Below are 17884 nucleotides of genomic sequence, written 5' to 3'. Positions count from 1 at the left end.
TCTCCTCTGGCATCAGCAACACGTTTTCATCCACGGTTGTGTGTGAAAATCCCAGTACATCAGCAGTTTCTGAAATACTCAGACCAGCCTGTCTGGCACCAATGGCCATGCCACATTCAAAGTCACTTAAATCCACTTTCTTCCCCATTCTGATGCTCGGTTTGAACTTCAGCAGATCATCTTGACTTGTCTAGATGCCTATATGCATTGAGTTGCTGCCCTGGGATTGGCTGATGAGCTACTTGTGTTAACAAGCAATTGAGCAGGTGTACCTAATAAAATTGGCAGTGAGTCTATTTTCTGTTTCTATTAAACCCAAGTCTCTCAGCTTTTGATTGGGTGAATACACCTGACTGAGCTAATTAAACTTGGATACACAGTGGGGCTGGAGCCTATCCCAGCAGTCACAGAGCATGAGGTGAGGTACACCCTGAACAGGATGCCAGTCTGTTGTGCAGGGCCACATATATACAGACAAACACATTCACACTCGCACACACACCTACAGTCAATTTAAAGTCTCCATTTCACTTAACCTGCATGTCTTTGGTCATGGAAGGAAGACAGGGAACCCAGATAAACACGGGGAGAACATGCAAACTCCACATAGAAAGGCCACAGGTGGGAAGTGATCCCACATCCTTCTTGATTTGAGGCAGCAGTGCTAACCACTAAGGCACCCTTCCTAAATTAGATCTGAGAAATTCATCAGTTTAAAAACTGCGGTTGCACAAACTGGACAGCAAATGACACTCTCTGCAACTTAAGATGTTTTGTGTGGGACTGCAGTCAGCCGTTGTGCTGGATAACAAATGAGTGTGTTAATTTTTCAGTTCATACTATCAATGGCCTCTGATAGCTCAGACCAGGATATTGGGAGATTAAGTTCTTTTGAGCATTGTCATCCAGCCTAGGTATGTCTATTTGGTTTAAAAAGTTGTCAAGTGAGTGAGAGTGAGGAGTTGCTTTAGTTTCTGATGTATATAGTTTTGAATAGAATGCCTGAAATTTTTTATTGATATCTTGAAAGGAGGGAAAACACCAGGGCCTGATGGCATTCCTATTGACATTTATAAAACATTTAAAGGTATGCTACTTACTCCCTTATTAGATATGTGTGAGGAATCATTAGAGAAAGGTGAATTACCCTCAACTGCACTTATAACCTTAATATTAAAACCTGGCAAACCTTCTACAAAATGTGAGTCATACCGCCCAATATCTTTGATCAATAATGATGCCAAAATAATAGCCAAAGTTCTTGCACGCCGACTAGAGAAGCATTTGCCATCTATTGTTGAGCCAGATCAAACTGGTTTTATATTGGGCAGACAAGGTTTCCACAATATCCGTAGGGTATTAAATATTATACTTGCTAAAAAGGAAACACCTGACATGGCCATGATAGGTCTAGATGCTTTAAAGGCCTTTGATATGGTGGAACACACATATTTATTTGAAGTTCTTCAACATTTTGGTATAAGCAGTTATTTCCTTAACTGGATTAAGATCTTGTACTATGCCTCAAGGGCATCAGTATTGACCAACCACATAGTGTCAAAACAGTTTCCTCTCTCCAGAGGCACAAGACAAGGATGTCCCTTATCACCTCTTCTTTTTGTATTAGCTATAGAACCCTTGGCTATTACAATCAGAAACAACCTTGAGATAACCGGTATTAACATAAATGATATTGAGAATAAAATAGCACTCTTTGCTGACGATGTGGTTGTCTTCCTGACCAACCTGAAGCAATCTGTACCTGCCCTATTGAAATGTATAGAAATATTTGGGAGTTTTTCTGGCTATAAAGTTAATGCAACAAAATCTACAATTATGTTCCTGAAAAGCTCAGAAAGAATAACTCCACCGCTATACACCCCCTTCAAGAATGTCCAGGATAGCTTCACGTATCTTGGTGTTAAAATTACACCAACAATGGAATCATTGGTACCCACTAATTATGACCCCATAGTTGAATCTGTGATGTGCTCTATAAACAGATGGAAATCTCTGCCACTGTCCATGATTGGACGTATTAATGTTCTGAAAATGAATATTCTTCCTAAGCTCCTTTACCTCTTTCAAACCATTCCACTTGCTCCTCCTACTAACTTTTTTGCCAAAATGAAGCAGATCTTTTGTCATTTCATTTGGAATGACAGACGCCCCAGGTTACGCATGACTCTGTTGTATTTACCATATGATAGGGGTGGGTTAAAAGTCCCTTTTCTCCAAGGATACTATTGGGCTGCACAATTGAGAGCGGCTTCATACTGGTTTGACACTACATCATTCCCTAACTGGGCGAGGATTAAGGAGAAGACAACCTCCAAAATCCCTCTTAAGTTATATCTCCATTCAGCTAACCTTTCTATTTTGAAAAAACTAACCTTAAATCCTTTTGTTAGGAATACAGTGATCGTCTGGTATGAGGTTTTGAACTACTTAAAAGAAAATGCTGCTTTATCCCAATTTACTCCCATTTGGGGAAATAGAAATTTCACACCAGGTACAAACGATCTTGGCTTTAAGATATGGGCTAATAAGGGTATCAACAAAATATCAGATCTTTATGACAGAGAAGTCCTTTTAAGTTTTACTGATGTCAAGCAAAGATTTAACATTGATGCCAAACATTTTTTCAAATACTTGCAAATTAGACATTTCACAAAACAAACTCAAAACTCCTTAAGCCTACCCTCCCTGAACACTATTGAAACGATAGCTGTGAACTATTGTGGTAGACCTGGACTCATCTCTCGATTCTATCACAATATCATTGCAAAATCAATAGAATCCTCAGATTGATAAAAGACATGCCTGGTGTCTAGATCTTAAAGAAAAAATAACTGATGAAGAATGGAAGCATGCATCCTTACAAAGCCAAGTTCAAACGATAAATACACGGTTTAAATTACTTCAGTACAATCAATCAATCAATCAATCAATCAATTTTATCTATATAGCGCCAAATCACAACAAACAGTTGCCCCAAGGCACTTATATTGTAAGGCAAGGCCATACAATAATTACGTAAAACCCCACGGTCAAAACGACCCCCTGTGACCAAGCACTTGGCAACAGTGGGAAGGAAAAACTCCCTTTTAAACAGGAAGAAACCTCCAGCAGAACCAGGCTCAGGGAGGGGCAGTCTTCTGCTGGGACTGGTTGGGGCTGAGGGAGAGAACCAGGAAAAAGACATGCTGTGGAGGGGAGCAGAGATCAATCACTAATAATTAAATGCAGTGGTGCATGCAGAGCAAAAGGAGAAAGAAACACTCAGTGCATCATGGGAACCCCCCAGCAGTCTAAGTCTATAGCAGCATAACTAAGGGATGGTTCAGGGTCACCTGATTCAGCTCTAACTATAAGCTTTAGCAAAAAGGAAAGTTTTAAGCCTAATCTTAAAAGTAGAGAGGGTGTCTGTCTCTCTGATCTGAATTGGGAGCTGGTTCCACAGGAGAGGAGCCTGAAAGCTGAAGGCTCTGCCTCCCATTCTACTCTTACAAACCCTAGGAACTACAAGTAAGCCTGCAGTCTGAGAGCGAAGCGCTCTATTGGGGTGATATGGTACTACGAGGTCCCTAAGATAAGATGGGACCTGATTATTCAAAACCTTATAAGTAAGAAGAAGAATTTTAATTTCTATTCTAGAATTAACAGGAAGCCAATGCAGAGAGGCCAATATGGGTGAGATATGCTCTCTCCTTCTAGTCCCCGTTAGTACTCTAGCTGCAGCATTTTGAATTAACTGAAGGCTTTTCAGGGAACTTTTAGGACAACCTGATAATAATGAATTACAATAGTCCAGCCTAGAGGAAATAAATGCATGAATTAGTTTTTCAGCATCACTCTGAGACAAGACCTTTCTAATTTTAGAGATATTGCGTAAATGCAAAAAAGCAGTCCTACGTATTTGTTTAATATGCGCATTGAATGACATATCCTGATCAAAAATGACTCCAAGATTTCTCACAGTATTACTAGAGGTCAGGGTAATGCCATCCAGAGTAAGGATCTGGTTAGACACCATGTTTCTAAGATTTGTGGGGCCAAGTACAATAACTTCAGTTTTATCTGAGTTTAAAAGCAGGAAATTAGAGGTCATCCATGTCTTTATGTCTGTAAGACAATCCTGCAGTTTAGCTAATTGGTTGTGTCCTCTGGCTTCATGGATAGATAAAGCTGGGTATCATCTGCGTAACAATGAAAATTTAAGCAATGCCGTCTAATAATACTGCTAAGGGAAGCATGTATAAAGTGAATAAAATGGTCCTAGCACAGAACCTTGTGGAACTCCATAATTAACAGTCTGTGAGGAAGATTCCCCATTTACATGAACAACTGGTAATCTATTAGATAAATATGATTCAAACCACCGCAGCGCAGTGCCTTTAATACCTATGGCATGCTCTAATCTCTGTAATAAAATTTTATGGTCAATAGTATCAAAAGCAGCACTGAGGTCTAACAGAACAAGCACAGAGATGAGTCCACTGTCTGAGGCCATAAGAAGATCATTTGTAACCTTCACTAATGCTGTTTCTGTACTATGATGAATTCTAAAACCTGACTGAAACTCTCAAATAGACCATTCCTCTGCAGATGATCAGTTAGCTGTTTTACAACTACCCTTTCAAGAATTTTTGAGAGAAAAGGAAGGTTGGAGATTGGCCTATAATTAGCTAAGATAGCTGGGTCAAGTGATGGCTTTTTAAGTAATGGTTTAATTACTGCCACCTTAAAAGCCTATGGTACATAGCCAACTAATAAAGATAGACTGATCATATTTAAGATCGAAGCATTAAATAATGGTAGTGCTTCCTTGAGCAGCCTGGTAGGAATGGGGTCTAATAGACATGTTGATGGTTTGGATGAAGTAACTAATGAAATAACTCAGACAGAACAATCGGAAGAGAAAGAGTCTAACCAAAAACGGCATCACTGAAAGCAGCCAAAGATAACGATACGTCTTTGGGGATGGTTGAGTAATTTTTTCTCTAATTATTAGCAAAGAAAGTCATGAAGTCATACTAGTTAAAGTTAAAGAATACTCTGCTCAATAGAGCTCTGACTCTTTGTCAGCCTGGCTACAGTGCTGAAAAGAAACCTGGGGTGTTCTTATTTTCTTCAATTAGTGATGAGTATAAGATGTCCTAGCTTTACGGAGGGCTTTTTTTTATAGAGCAACAGACTGCTTTTTCCAGGCTAAGTGAAGATCTTCTAAATTAGTGAGACGCCATTTCCTCTCCAACTTACGGTTATCTGCTTTAAGCTGCGAGTTTGTGGAGTTATGCCACAGAGTCAGGCACTTCTGATTTAAAGCTCTCTTTTCAGAGGAGCTACAGCATCCAAAGTTGTCTTCAATGAGGATGTAAAACTATTGACGAGATACTCTATCTCACTTACAGAGTTTAGGTAGCTACTCTGCACTGTGTTGGTATATGGCATTAGAGAACATAAAGAAGGAATCATATCCTTAAACCTAGTTACAGTGCTTTCTGAAAGACTTCTAGTGTAATGAAACTTATTCCCCACTGCTGGGTAGTCCATCAGAGTAAATGTAAATGTTATTAAGAAATGATCAGATCAGGAGTTTTCAGGGAATACTGTTAAGTCTTCAATTTCCATACCATAAGTCAGAACAAGATCTAAGATATGATTAAAGTGGTGGGTGGACTCATTTACATTTTGAGCAAAGCCAATTGAGTCTAATAATAGATTAATTGAGGCTGTCATTCTCAGCATCTGTGTGGATGTTAAAATCGCCCACTGTAATTATCTTATCTGAGCTAAGCACTAAGTCAAATGGCTACAAATGGCTGATGAGAACATATATCACTCCAGTAGTACAACATCATGTTGATCCTAACACACCTGATCTATGTGTTAAATGTGGTACACATAAAGGGACTCTATTTCATTGTCTTTGGGAGTGTTCCATTATCCAAGAATTTTGGAAAGAGATAATTACGACTTTGTCTAAGATTACTGATACACATCTTCCACTATGCCCTAAGCTCTGTATACTGGGACTTTTCCAGGAAAATTGTACACTCAGTAAATATGAGAAATCAATGGTCATATATTGTATACTTGAAGCAAAACATAAAATTGCTCTGTCATGGAGATCTATGTATAGGCCAAGTAAGCAAATGTGGGCTGAAGGACTCTCACACTGTATAGCCATGGAAAAATTGACATATTTGATCAAGGGGAAATATAACAGATTTGTTAAGATCTGGGATTTGTTTATGGAGTTTTTGGAGGGAGGGGGTTTGTCTGAAATTGTATAACTCATTCCTTTTTTTTTTTTGCTCATGTTATTCTTTTTACTTTCTTCACTAATGTTAATTTCCCGATTTTATATTTACTTGCTGTTGTCCCTGATGACTATGTCTGTTAACGTGCCTTCTTTTGTTCTTTTGTTCCTGTTGCTTTGTTTGTGTATGTGCTTGTTTGTTAATTAAAAAGAAAAAATCAATAAAGATATTTGTCAAAAAAAATTTTTTTTTTTCAGTTCACTTTGAGGTTTTGTGCTCAAGTCAAAACTACTCTACCTAGGCTCAGGTCAAATCCCTGCCAGACTGGATAAATCACTACTGGCCCTTTGGAAAGGTCCATAATCCCCAAGTTATTCTCGGTGTACAGTTGAACACCTTGCATGGCAACACCCTGACATGACTGTGTGAATGTGTGTAAATGCAGTCCATTTACAATTTAGACTTGTATGTCGACACTTTGTATAAAGATGCAGAAACGTACCATATGTATTAATTGTATGTACATGTAACTGTATGTATTAATTTAAAGTGGCCTATCTCCATGCTTCTCCATGCTCAGTAAGTCTCACCCACTTCAACCTGTCCAGTCAAATGACTGATTAAAGCCCTGTTCAAAATCTCATCAAACTTGATTCCATATAACCAGCAAATATTGCATCTTGGAGGCCCAGGTCAAAAGTTTCAAAATAGTTCATCAGGACTGCAGAATTGTATTTATTTGACAATGAGCACATCCATCTTGTCTTGGCATCACATACAGGGATAGGTTTTTCAGCACCAAATCAGTTCCAATTGAGCCCGAATGGTGAGGCTCTCAATTTACCATTCAATTTATGCTCCTGTCCTCACCTATGGTCATGAAGAAGAATTCATTTATTCCAGACCCAGGGGGATCCATAACACAGATAAAAACATCACAACACAGCAAAAAAAAAAAACAAAACAAAACAAAAAACATACAGATATTGCATAGCTCACTGTCCCACATACAGGCACGTTCGCCAGTGATTCCACAAACTAGAGCTTTGGGTAATGTCCAAAAGAACAAGGTCACAGATACAAGTAGTGGAAATGAGATTCCACCATCAGGTGTCTGGGCTTACACTCACAGGAATGACAGGATGAGAAGGTCAAATATCCAGGTAGGGACTCGCACTGAAAGGAGCCAGCTGAGGTGGTTTGGGCATCTGGTGAGGATGCACCCTGGTCATGTCCCTAGCCATATTCTAAAATGGAGTAATTAAATTTTTCCCTGAAATTTTTACTCACAACACCCTATAATGACAACATGAAAAAGTTTTTGTTTTTGTTTTTTGCCAATTACAGATGATGGAGGCCACTGTGCTCATTGAGACCTTTAAAGCAGCAGAAGTGTTTCTGTAGCCTTCCCCAGCTTTGTGCCTTGAGACAATCCTGTCTCAGATGTCTACAGACAGTTACTTTAAATATATAGATGAATTTGCCACCCCCTGCTGGAATGGCATGTGAATCCAGATGTAATTAGCGATGTGCATTGTTCAGTGTTGTTAGCAATATCCATAGTCTCTCCAAAATACTAGGGAACAAGAAGTGAGAAGCAAGGGCTCCTTGTTGTTTCTCTGGTGGAACTTGACAATGGAGTTGACAATATGGTTCTTGTTCTTTATTTTTTGTTAGAATATGTGATAAATATCTAATATGCATATGTCGCAGACATGATCAAGCGAAACTCTCAGCATCTCACATGTCTTTGACGTCCTTCAGACTGTTTTTTAAGCAAATGCTTCAGGGGAGCATTAGCCTGTGGCTAAAACCTTTCGGCTTCTGGGGGGCTCCACTCCCCAGACCCCCCTAATTACAACCATCTTAACCCCATGCCACTTGAAGCATTTTTTTTCATGTAGATGTACATTAATATTAAAAGTTTTCAGGTAGTTGACAATAGTGATGTACATTGTGGCCAAATTGTCATATCTCAATATTGTCATATCAATATAAGATATGACTATGATTTGACACAAAGTGCAGCAACAGTGAAAATTAAACATTCTTAAACAAAACAGTAATAATACCACACTCATTTTGCACTCATCATAAGGTTGGGATACAGTGCTCTCCAAAAATATTGGAACACTTGGTATTTCAGACATTTTAATTTGTTTATGCCATTTCAAATACAAGAAATACAAAAAAATATAAATAATAAAAATTTCTAAAATGATCTTCCTCAAACTCAAGGTTGAGGTGCTCCAGTAACTGCTGGAGCACTGTGTGTCTGCATCTTGCTATGCGTTGCAGAATGCAGCGCTGGGACGGAGCTCTGTAGCACCTGAGTCCTGGAGAAGCTGGAAGGAGAAGCATGCGATCCGACCCACTGTGGATGGAGATCTGTGCGCATGTCGGTGGATCCACCTGCTCTGGTTGCTCGTCGAGTACAAAAGAGGGATCATCTCCATCATCATCAGAATCCTCAACAGTGTTGCCACAGTTACTTTGAAAAAGTAATCCAATTACTGATTACTGCTTGAAAAAGTAACTAAGTTACTTTACTGATTACTCAATTGGAAAGGAACTAGTTAGATTACTAGTTACTTTTTTAGTTACTTTCCCCAGCTGCTGACAACAACCCTCTGCCACCTCAACATGACAGTCATACCTGTTTTGCCAAAACTCACATTACAGTCACCCTTTCTTGACTTCAATGAAAATAAATACTTGTTTTATAAAAAATAAAATAAAGACCTCTTTCTTGACCTCATATTTAACTGTTGACAGCACCGTAACAGTAAAACTTGCAATTTCTAACCTACATTGTTTATAAATGTAACCATTAAATTCTAACATTTTTCTAACATTTAAATTATCTCTAAACATTTTACTTGTCGAAATTATTATTATTTTAAGTAGTATTAGTAGTTGTAGTAAAAAAAAAAAAAAAACGGCTTCAAAACTGGACCTTTAATCTAGGGGTGTTGTGGGGGGGCACATCCTTGCCCCACGCCCCCATTCCATCTGGATTCACCCCTACTTTGGTGTTTGAGCACAAAGAATGGATAACATTTATTTATGCAGAAAACATGACCAGATTTACAGTTAAAGTTTTATTGCGTTTTCACATCATGTGGTCCTCAGAAAGAGAGTTTAGGTGCATTTGAGTGGAAAATAGTGTTGTTGACGCGTCGTGGAGGATCAGCTGTTTTTAGCAGCAGATACGGAGCAGCTCGGAGGAAAAAAAAAAGCATAAGCGGTGAGGACGAGTAGTAGCTGCTGCAGAAAACCGCGGATGAAAAGCTCACAGCTCACTTAAAGTGGGCAGTTCAGTCGAACCCCGACCCCCTGCCCACGGACCAAGTTTAATGCTGCTATCGACCCACAATGAAAAATAATAGTAACGCACAGTGACTTGGAGAAGTAACTTTAATCTAATTACTGATTTGGAAAGATTAACGCGTTAGATTACTCGTTAATAAAAAAAAGTGGTTAGATTAGAGTAACACGTTACTAAGTAACACATTACCGGCATCACTGATCCTATCTGGTTGAGACCCTGATGATGCGAACTCCGTCTTGCTCCAATTAAAAAAAACTGAAGCGCTTGCTCAACATTCATAAGACGCCTCATTTTTACAAAAGAAACCCAAAGACACCACCGCACTATCCACACACGCTAAATACTCTACCATAATAATACACACTCCAAACACGCGAAATATGTCTCAAATCTCTCAAATACCAAAACTCTAATCACTGTTTGTACACCCGAAATGCACGCGTACTCAGTGTTTTTCACTTGCCGTTGCGTTCGCAGATTTGCTCGCAGCTGCGTATGTTTGCTTTTAATGTATGCGTACTGTCACGTGTAGCCCCGTACTGTCACGTGTAGCCCCGTACTGTCACGTGTAGCCCTTGCCGCACTACTGCCTGTTTTTTTTGTTTTTTTGCATTGTAGAAATGAACTCCGTTCTCAAAACAGTAAAGCAAACGGCACTCAGGTTTCCAGATGTACAGCAGGACGCACTGCTTCCTTGTCAGGGCTAGGAACATCAGATCGCAATGTTCAGAGTCCTTCTGTCCCCCCACCCAAAGAAAAGTAGAAAATATTGGCATTTAAAGTCACAAGCAAACTTAAAACTTTCCATCTCTTGTTTCAGCTTTGAGAGTAAGACAGAGGGAGAGAGAGAGAGAGAGAGAGAGATAGCACTGTCTCTCTGCCTTTTCTTTCAAAACCCTGGTGTTTCTGATCACCAATCAAAGCTGTTCACATGCAAACTTTCAGTTTGAGTCTTAGGAAGATAATTTTAGAATTTTTTATATTGAGAAGCCTGATTTACATTTTGTATTTGAAATGCCATAAACAAATTAAAATGTGTGAAATACCAAGGGGCTGAATACTTTTGCAAGCCACTGTGTCTAAATAAGTAACTGGTAACTGAATAAGTGTCTGGGCAGATATTCAGACAGATATTCACAATTTCAAGCTGATTTGCAGCTGTAACCCAATTTTTTCAGTCAAAACCCATATTAATCAGCTTCTTGGACCAAATTAATGCCATTCTGAGCAAAAAATAAAGGAATTTTGTTTCTGCCAAATAAGTGTCTGGACTGGACTGATATTCAGACAGATATTAGCAGTTTCAGTTCATTTTCCTCTATTATACATCTCCGTGGATCCACTGGATGTCATTCATACAAAAAAAAAAAAAGATTGTTGAAACTTGAATAAGTGTCTGGAAACTGTCTGGACAGATATTTGCAATTTCGGCCCGATTTGCAGTTGTAGCCCAATTTTTTCATTCAAAACCTATATTAATCATCTACTTTAATGAAAAGGATGTCATTTTGACCAAAAAAAATAAAGTTTTTTTTTTTTTCAGCCAAATAAGTGTCTGGACTGGACTGGACAGATATTAAGACAGATATTTGCAATTTCAGGCCGATTTCCTATATTATGCATCTCTGTGGAGCCACTGGATGCCATTCATATCAAAAAAAAAAAAAAAAAAAAAAGTTGAATATGTGTCTGAATAAGTAACTGGTAACTGAATAAGTGTCTGGACAGATATTTAGATATTCGCAATTTCAGCCCGATTTGCAGTTGTAGCCCTATTTTTCTGTCAAAACCTATATGAATTATCTCCTTTGACCAAATTAATGGCATTCTGACCAAAAAAAAAAAAAAAATTTTTCAACCAAATAAGTGACTGGACTGGACAGATAATCAGATATTCACAATTTCAGTTCAATTTCCTCTATTATGCATCTCTGTGGATCCACTGGATGTCATTCATACAAAAAAGTAAAAAAAAAAAAAAAAATGCTGAATACGTTTATTCAGTTTATTATAAATGTATGCACCTGTCTAATTTTGTTTAAATAATTATTGCACACTTTCTGTAAATACTAGAAACTTAATTTCACTTGTCAAATATCAGTGTGTTCATCTCCTGTATGATATATGTAACTGAAATTTCTGATCCAAACAACCAATGATTTATAAAGGAAAATCATGAAAATTATCAGGGGTGCCCAAACTTTTGCATACAACTGTATTTCCAATGAATAAATGAATAAACTAGTCTGTTTTAAAAACACAAATATTTTAGTTTATACAATGAAGAATCCTCCTACCTTCCAGCTGGAGACCCAGATGACATCACCATTTGTTGTCTTGTAAATGACAAACTAACTACACATCATGACATAAATTATGTTGGTTTAATTATGACAATAAAGGAACAGTAACAATAATCATTATCTGACTGCTATACAACACAGACAACACATGACACAGACGTTCTACGTCTTTGTCATGGTGTCCGCAGACTAAGCAGCTCGTCCCACATTTCACTGTCCTCAGCCAAGTCCCCTAACTCTTCTTGGAGCATTACAAGGCATTTCCAACTAGCATGGTAGATATAATCTCTATAATAATCATCGTAATAATAATATCTTAATTAAGTGGGTATAGAAAATGAATGAATGAATATAACTTCATAATGACTTCTCAATGTGATAATTTCATGCCGATGCTGATCATTATGTTATTATGGGAGGAGACAACATGTTTGAAAACTTTCATGAATCACAAAATACATTTTATTAGCTGAATGGGAGAAACAGTAAGAGATATATTTCATTTTATGACAATTGTTTTAATTTAAGAAGATAGAAGCAATATCATGTTCGGTAAGTGAAGGTCGAAGAGGTCACTGGTGCACACCAACTCATGTTGCACGACCCTGTGGGTGACAAAGACAAAAAAAGTTACTCAGACATTTATCAAGTTGTCTGTTTTATTCTTTATGAGACAAATGTGACAACTGTCTGTCAGTTATTTCAGAATGATCCACTTTAAATGACAGACCGCAACAGACTGAAACAAGAGCCACATCAGATTTTGCCCTAAAATGTCAAAGATTTAAAAGGATCACAGTGTGGAAAACTGCAGTTATACTGTGTTTTTTGGGGGTAATAAATAGGGATGGGAGAACACATTTTCTCACAACTAGATAAGATCATTTGAGCAGGTTTTGTGGAGACTGACTGAAAAAGTGAGTAATCCAGAGAACTGACAAACTGGGCCTGTATCCATGAAGCAAGGCTAAAACTAGCTCCTAGTGACATTATTCTAAGAAAAATCTTAGAATTCCTCGAATTCTTAGACATTTCTTAGAATTTTCCCTTGGTAAGATAATTGTTGTCCATAAAGCACCTAAGGGCCTTAAGAGTGCCAAACTGGTAAGAGTAGGGAGGAGGATTTTAAGAAGCCTAAGAGTGTCTTAAGCAGAGGAGACGGCATAAAAGACAGAGGAAGGAGAGATATTCTCCATTTGTAAAAAAAGGTCAAAATGTAACAATCATGTTGAAAACTATACTACGTTATTTGTCTGATCATAATGATTCCAGAAAGGTATAGTTTTGACTATCTATGACTGAATGTTCTGGAGTTATGGGGTAAAAACAACTCAAATGGTGAAATACGAGGGTAGGCTGAAAAGTTCTAAGGCTGACTATGATGCAGTTGTCGAATTGAACAAATTCAGGGTTATTTAGGTGAAGTAGATGAAGTAGGTTATTGGTTGAAATAAAAGGATTATTAAATGAAATAGTTTTGACTGTGGTGAATGTTTGGTCTCCAAAGTAAAGGTCAAACAAGGTCAACATCCATTGGATTCTGTGACATGAATATTCAGTAAGGTGTATATATCTTATATATTATATTCCAATTCTAAGGTGGAACTATGTTAGTATACTAAGGTATATCTAAATATCTAATAAGGAAGAGTAAAATAGAAGAGTAGAATAGAGTAGAGTAGAGCCGCTTAGGTGCCTGGTCTTGAGAACCAGGGATGGTAGGTTAAAAAGCTTTTTTATCCCATGGGAACTCTCCCTACCCACCCAAGTGGCTCAAGAAAAATGTATATATAATAATAAATAATAAGACATAAGAAAGATAAGACATCATATATATAACTATATTTAAATAGTAAGGGTAATAAACAACATATACAATAAATATGGTACTATATAATATGCAGGAGTAGCTATTAAAACCTAAATATTAATACAGGAGAAGATTTGGTCATGGTCATGGTATTTTATTATAGAAAAAGAAGCTATGATGTAATGCGTATTGTGACATATGTTACTCTGTAATATGATAACTAAGCATGATGGTGCAAACTATTGCTTTTTAAAACCCTATTAACCCAAACAATATTTTGCATTGACCTTTGTCACCATTTGTGTTGTTTTTACCCCATAACTCCAGAACATTCAGTCATAGATAGTCCAAACTATAGCTTTTTGGAATCATTAAAATCAGACAAATGAAGTAGTATAGTTTTTAACAAGATCAAAGTATTTTTTACCTCTGTGTCATTCTTCATTGACCCCCAGCTGGCTATAACTACCACCTTGGTATGGTTATACATTTTTGTATAGACCATGGTACACTGAGGCTGGATTCTAAGTGTCGTTTCATCTCCTTAAGTGGTACCGAAAACCTGCTTGGCCCATGGACGAAGTTTGATGAACCAGCATTTGAATCCCTCATCAAATCCACGAGATAAAGATAGATAGATAGCCTCGTGTGAAATTGGCAGAAGTGATTGTTTTGAATGACAGCACACTAAATAACAGTGTATCTTACCAAAACTTGCAGCATGTCGCCAATTAGGGAGTTCAGCTCGTCTGAATACCGGGACGGAATTCTTTTAACCTTTCCATGGTTGACTCTGTCGATCAGACATTTTCCTCCATCACCAGGAAACAGAGGCCTGGAGAGGAGAAATTCGATTTTGCTGGTAACAAGTTTGATACAATCAGCTTAGTTATATGTTCCAATACTTACTTTAAAGTACACAGCTCATAAATGAGACATCCTAGTGACCAGATATCAGACTTTTCATGTTAAAAAGTCTTGTTGAGTTTTTCCTGGAAAAACAAAGGAAAGAAGTTTATATTCTTCTTTTATAATGGTTAGGTTTAGGGGAGGGAACACATTAACGCTATGGTTAGAGTTAAGAGAAGGGGTAGGATTATAAATGGCAAAATGACAAAAACTGTCATGAAAATGGGCACTTTCGTGACAGGGGCGTGGAAAAAAAAAAAAAAAAACGTGACTGTACAGAAACGACTACTGTTACTGAGGACGATCTCTTTGTGCTCTGCATTGACCCGTACTTGTAAATCTTTGAAATTTCTCTTGACAAGAAGGTACTTCATAAAGAAACGAACAAGATAATGGGCTTACTGGACACATGTAGTGAAGACTCCCAGGCTGTGTTTTGACGTAGTCATTCCGAGTGGGATGTCTTCCAGCCCAAAATCACCCAACTTAACGTTTAAGTCGTCATCGAGAAAAACATTAGCTGGCTTTATGTCCTGATGGAGAACAACACTGCCATTGGGGCGTCTGTGGCAGTGTTCCAGGGCTGAGGCCAGTTGCTCCAAAACCTGAAGAATGAGTTTCTCAGGGAGGAAAAAACTGTTGAGATGAACAGACAAACAGTTAATACTGCAGATATTTCTACAAAGCACAGACATAAAACTACATGCAGAAATAATATGCAAAGTGAAGACAACTTAAGGATGATGTTTTTACCTTTTTTCGATGCAGCACTTGATGAGGCTGGCCAGATCAACACCCTCACAGTACTCCATCACAACATAAACCCTCTGTTGTGAAAGTGTAGGAACACGGACCCACAACAGGGGGCGCAAATGAACGGACAATGGAGAAAGTCAAATAACAAAGCTTTACTGTTGTGAATACGCACAACACACACAACAGATTACAATTGTGGTTATAACCAAATCCAATGGTGTCGTGTGGGCAGGCTCGACGATAGGAGACGTCTGTCCGAGTCGAACCGGAACCACCCGATTTCCTCCGCCACCGAACCCCGGGAATACTGGAGCAAACAAGTCCCGAACTCCCAGGTGGCCACTGCCTCCGCTCGTCAGATCCGGTACTGCTGGCGAGGAACAGAAACAGTCAGATGTGGGTGCGGCTGCACCCAGCAACACATAGGGTGGAAACACCACCTCCACCTCTAATCAACAACAACACTGTAGTGCAGGAATGCGAGTACTTATCCCAAAATACAGTCTCCTGCTGTTCTTCTCTCTTTCTGTGCAAAGGCAAAAGTATTCAATAGTCAGCTGTCTCGGTTGATAGGTGACAGCTGTCACCTTGGCTGCTCCTGTGAGGCGGCAGCGCCCTCTGGTGGTGGTGGGCCAGCAGTACCTCCTCTTCAGCGGCCCACACAACAGGACCCCCCCCCTCAACGGGCGCCTCCTGGCGCCCGACCGGGCTTGTCCGGGTGGCGGCGGTATAAGTCGGCCAGGAGGGCCGGGTCCAGGATGAAGCTCTTCTTCACCCAGGAACGTTCTTCGGGGCCGTACCCCTCCCAGTCCACCAGATATTGAAAGCCCCGGCCCATCCGTCGGACGTCCAGAAACCGGCGCACAGTCCAAGCCGGCTCGCCATCGATGATCCGGGCAGGGGGTGGCGCCGGACCGGGAGTACAGAGGGGCGAGGTGTGATGTGGTTTGAGTCTAGACACGTGGAACACGGGATGGATCCGCAGTGAGGCCGGAAGCTGAAGCCTCACTGCGGCGGGGTTGATGACCTTGAGGATCTTGTATGGTCCTATGTAGCGGTCCTTCAGTTTCGGGGAGGCCACTTGCAGTGGGATGTCCTTGGTGGACAATCACACCTCCTGCCCGGGGCGATACATTGGGGCTGGGGTCCGCCGCCGGTCTGCATGGGTCTTCGCCCTCATCCGGGCCTTCAACAAAGCAGAACGGGCGGCACGCCACACCCGACGGCACTTCCGCAGGTGGGCCTGGACCGAGGGCAAACCGACCTCTCCCTCAACCACCGGAAACAATGGGGGCTGATACCCCAAACACACCTCAAAAGGGGAGAGGCCGGTGGCTGATGACACTTGACTGTTGTGGGCGTACTCGATCCAGGCCAGATGAGTACTCCAGGCCGCCGGGTGCGCGGCTGTCACACAACGTAGGGTCTGCTCCATCTCTTGGTTGGCCCGTTCTGCTTGCCCGTTGGTTTGGGGGTGATACCCGGACGAGAGACTGACCGTGGCCCCCAGTTCCCGGCAGAAGCTCCTCCAGACTTGCGAGGAGAAATGGGGACCGCGACCGGAGACAATGTCTGATGGTATCCCATGCAGCCGGACGACGTGGTGGACCATGAGGTCCGCTGTCTCCTGGGCTGTTGGGAGCTTCGAGAGGGCCACGAAGTGGGCCGCCTTGGAGAATCGGTCCACTATCGTGAGGATGACGGTGTTTCCCTGGGACGGCGGGAGACCCGTGACAAAATCCAGGCCGATGTGAGACCAGGGGCGATGAGGTACGGGCAGCGGCTGTAGCAATCCCGATGATTTGCGGTGGTCGGCTTTGCCCCTGGCGCAGGTGGTACAGGCCTGGATATAATCCCGGACGTCGGTCTCCAGGGACGCCCACCAGAAGCGCTGCCGGACAACTGCCACGGTTCTTTTCACCCCCGGATGACAGGAGAACTTAGAACCGTGACAGAAGTCCAGAACCGCAGCCCTTGCTTCTGGTGGGACATAGAGTCTATTCCTCGGCCCGGTTCCGGGGTCCAGGTTTCGTGCCAGGGCCTCCCGGACGGTCTTCTCCACGTCCCAGGTGAGGGTGGCCACGATAGTGGACTCCGGGATGATGGGATCCGGGGGATCCGACGACTCCGTTCTGACTTCGTCTTCGTGTACCCGGGACAAAGCATCCGATCTTTGATTTTTGGTCCCGGGACGGTAGGTGATCCGGAAGTCAAAACGGCCGAAGAACAGTGACCAGCGGGCTTGCCTGGGATTCAGCCGCTTGGCGGTCCTGATATACTCCAGGTTCCGGTGGTCAGTGAAAACCGTGAATGGCACGGACGTTCCCTCCAACAGGTGTCTCCACTCCTCAAGAGCCTCTTTCACCGCAAGGAGTTCTCGATTGCCGACGTCATAGTTCCGTTCGGCCAGGGTCAACCTGCGGGAAAAATAGGCACACGGGTGAAGGACCTTATCGGTCTTCCCGCTCTGGGACAGCACGGCTCCTATCCCTGAGTCCGAGGCGTCCAC

The 17884-nt window shown here is 40.9% G+C and overlaps 1 long non-coding RNA gene across 1 annotated transcript; it reads right to left on the bottom strand.

The window, feature by feature from the left end:
• Positions 1-12009: 12009 nt before the first annotated feature.
• Positions 12010-15358, bottom strand: LOC117507958. Its single transcript, XR_004559906.1, has 4 exons — positions 15022-15358; positions 14620-14702; positions 14419-14545; positions 12010-12505 (listed from the first exon to the last, which is right to left on the bottom strand). It is a non-coding gene; the product is annotated as an uncharacterized LOC117507958 (long non-coding RNA).
• Between the last annotated feature and the right edge of the window lie 2526 nt (positions 15359-17884).

This window comes from Thalassophryne amazonica, chromosome 3 (assembly GCF_902500255.1).
Source record: "Thalassophryne amazonica chromosome 3, fThaAma1.1, whole genome shotgun sequence".
Taxonomy (NCBI): domain Eukaryota; kingdom Metazoa; phylum Chordata; class Actinopteri; order Batrachoidiformes; family Batrachoididae; genus Thalassophryne; species Thalassophryne amazonica.
This window is presented reverse-complemented; position numbering and strand designations above follow the sequence as displayed.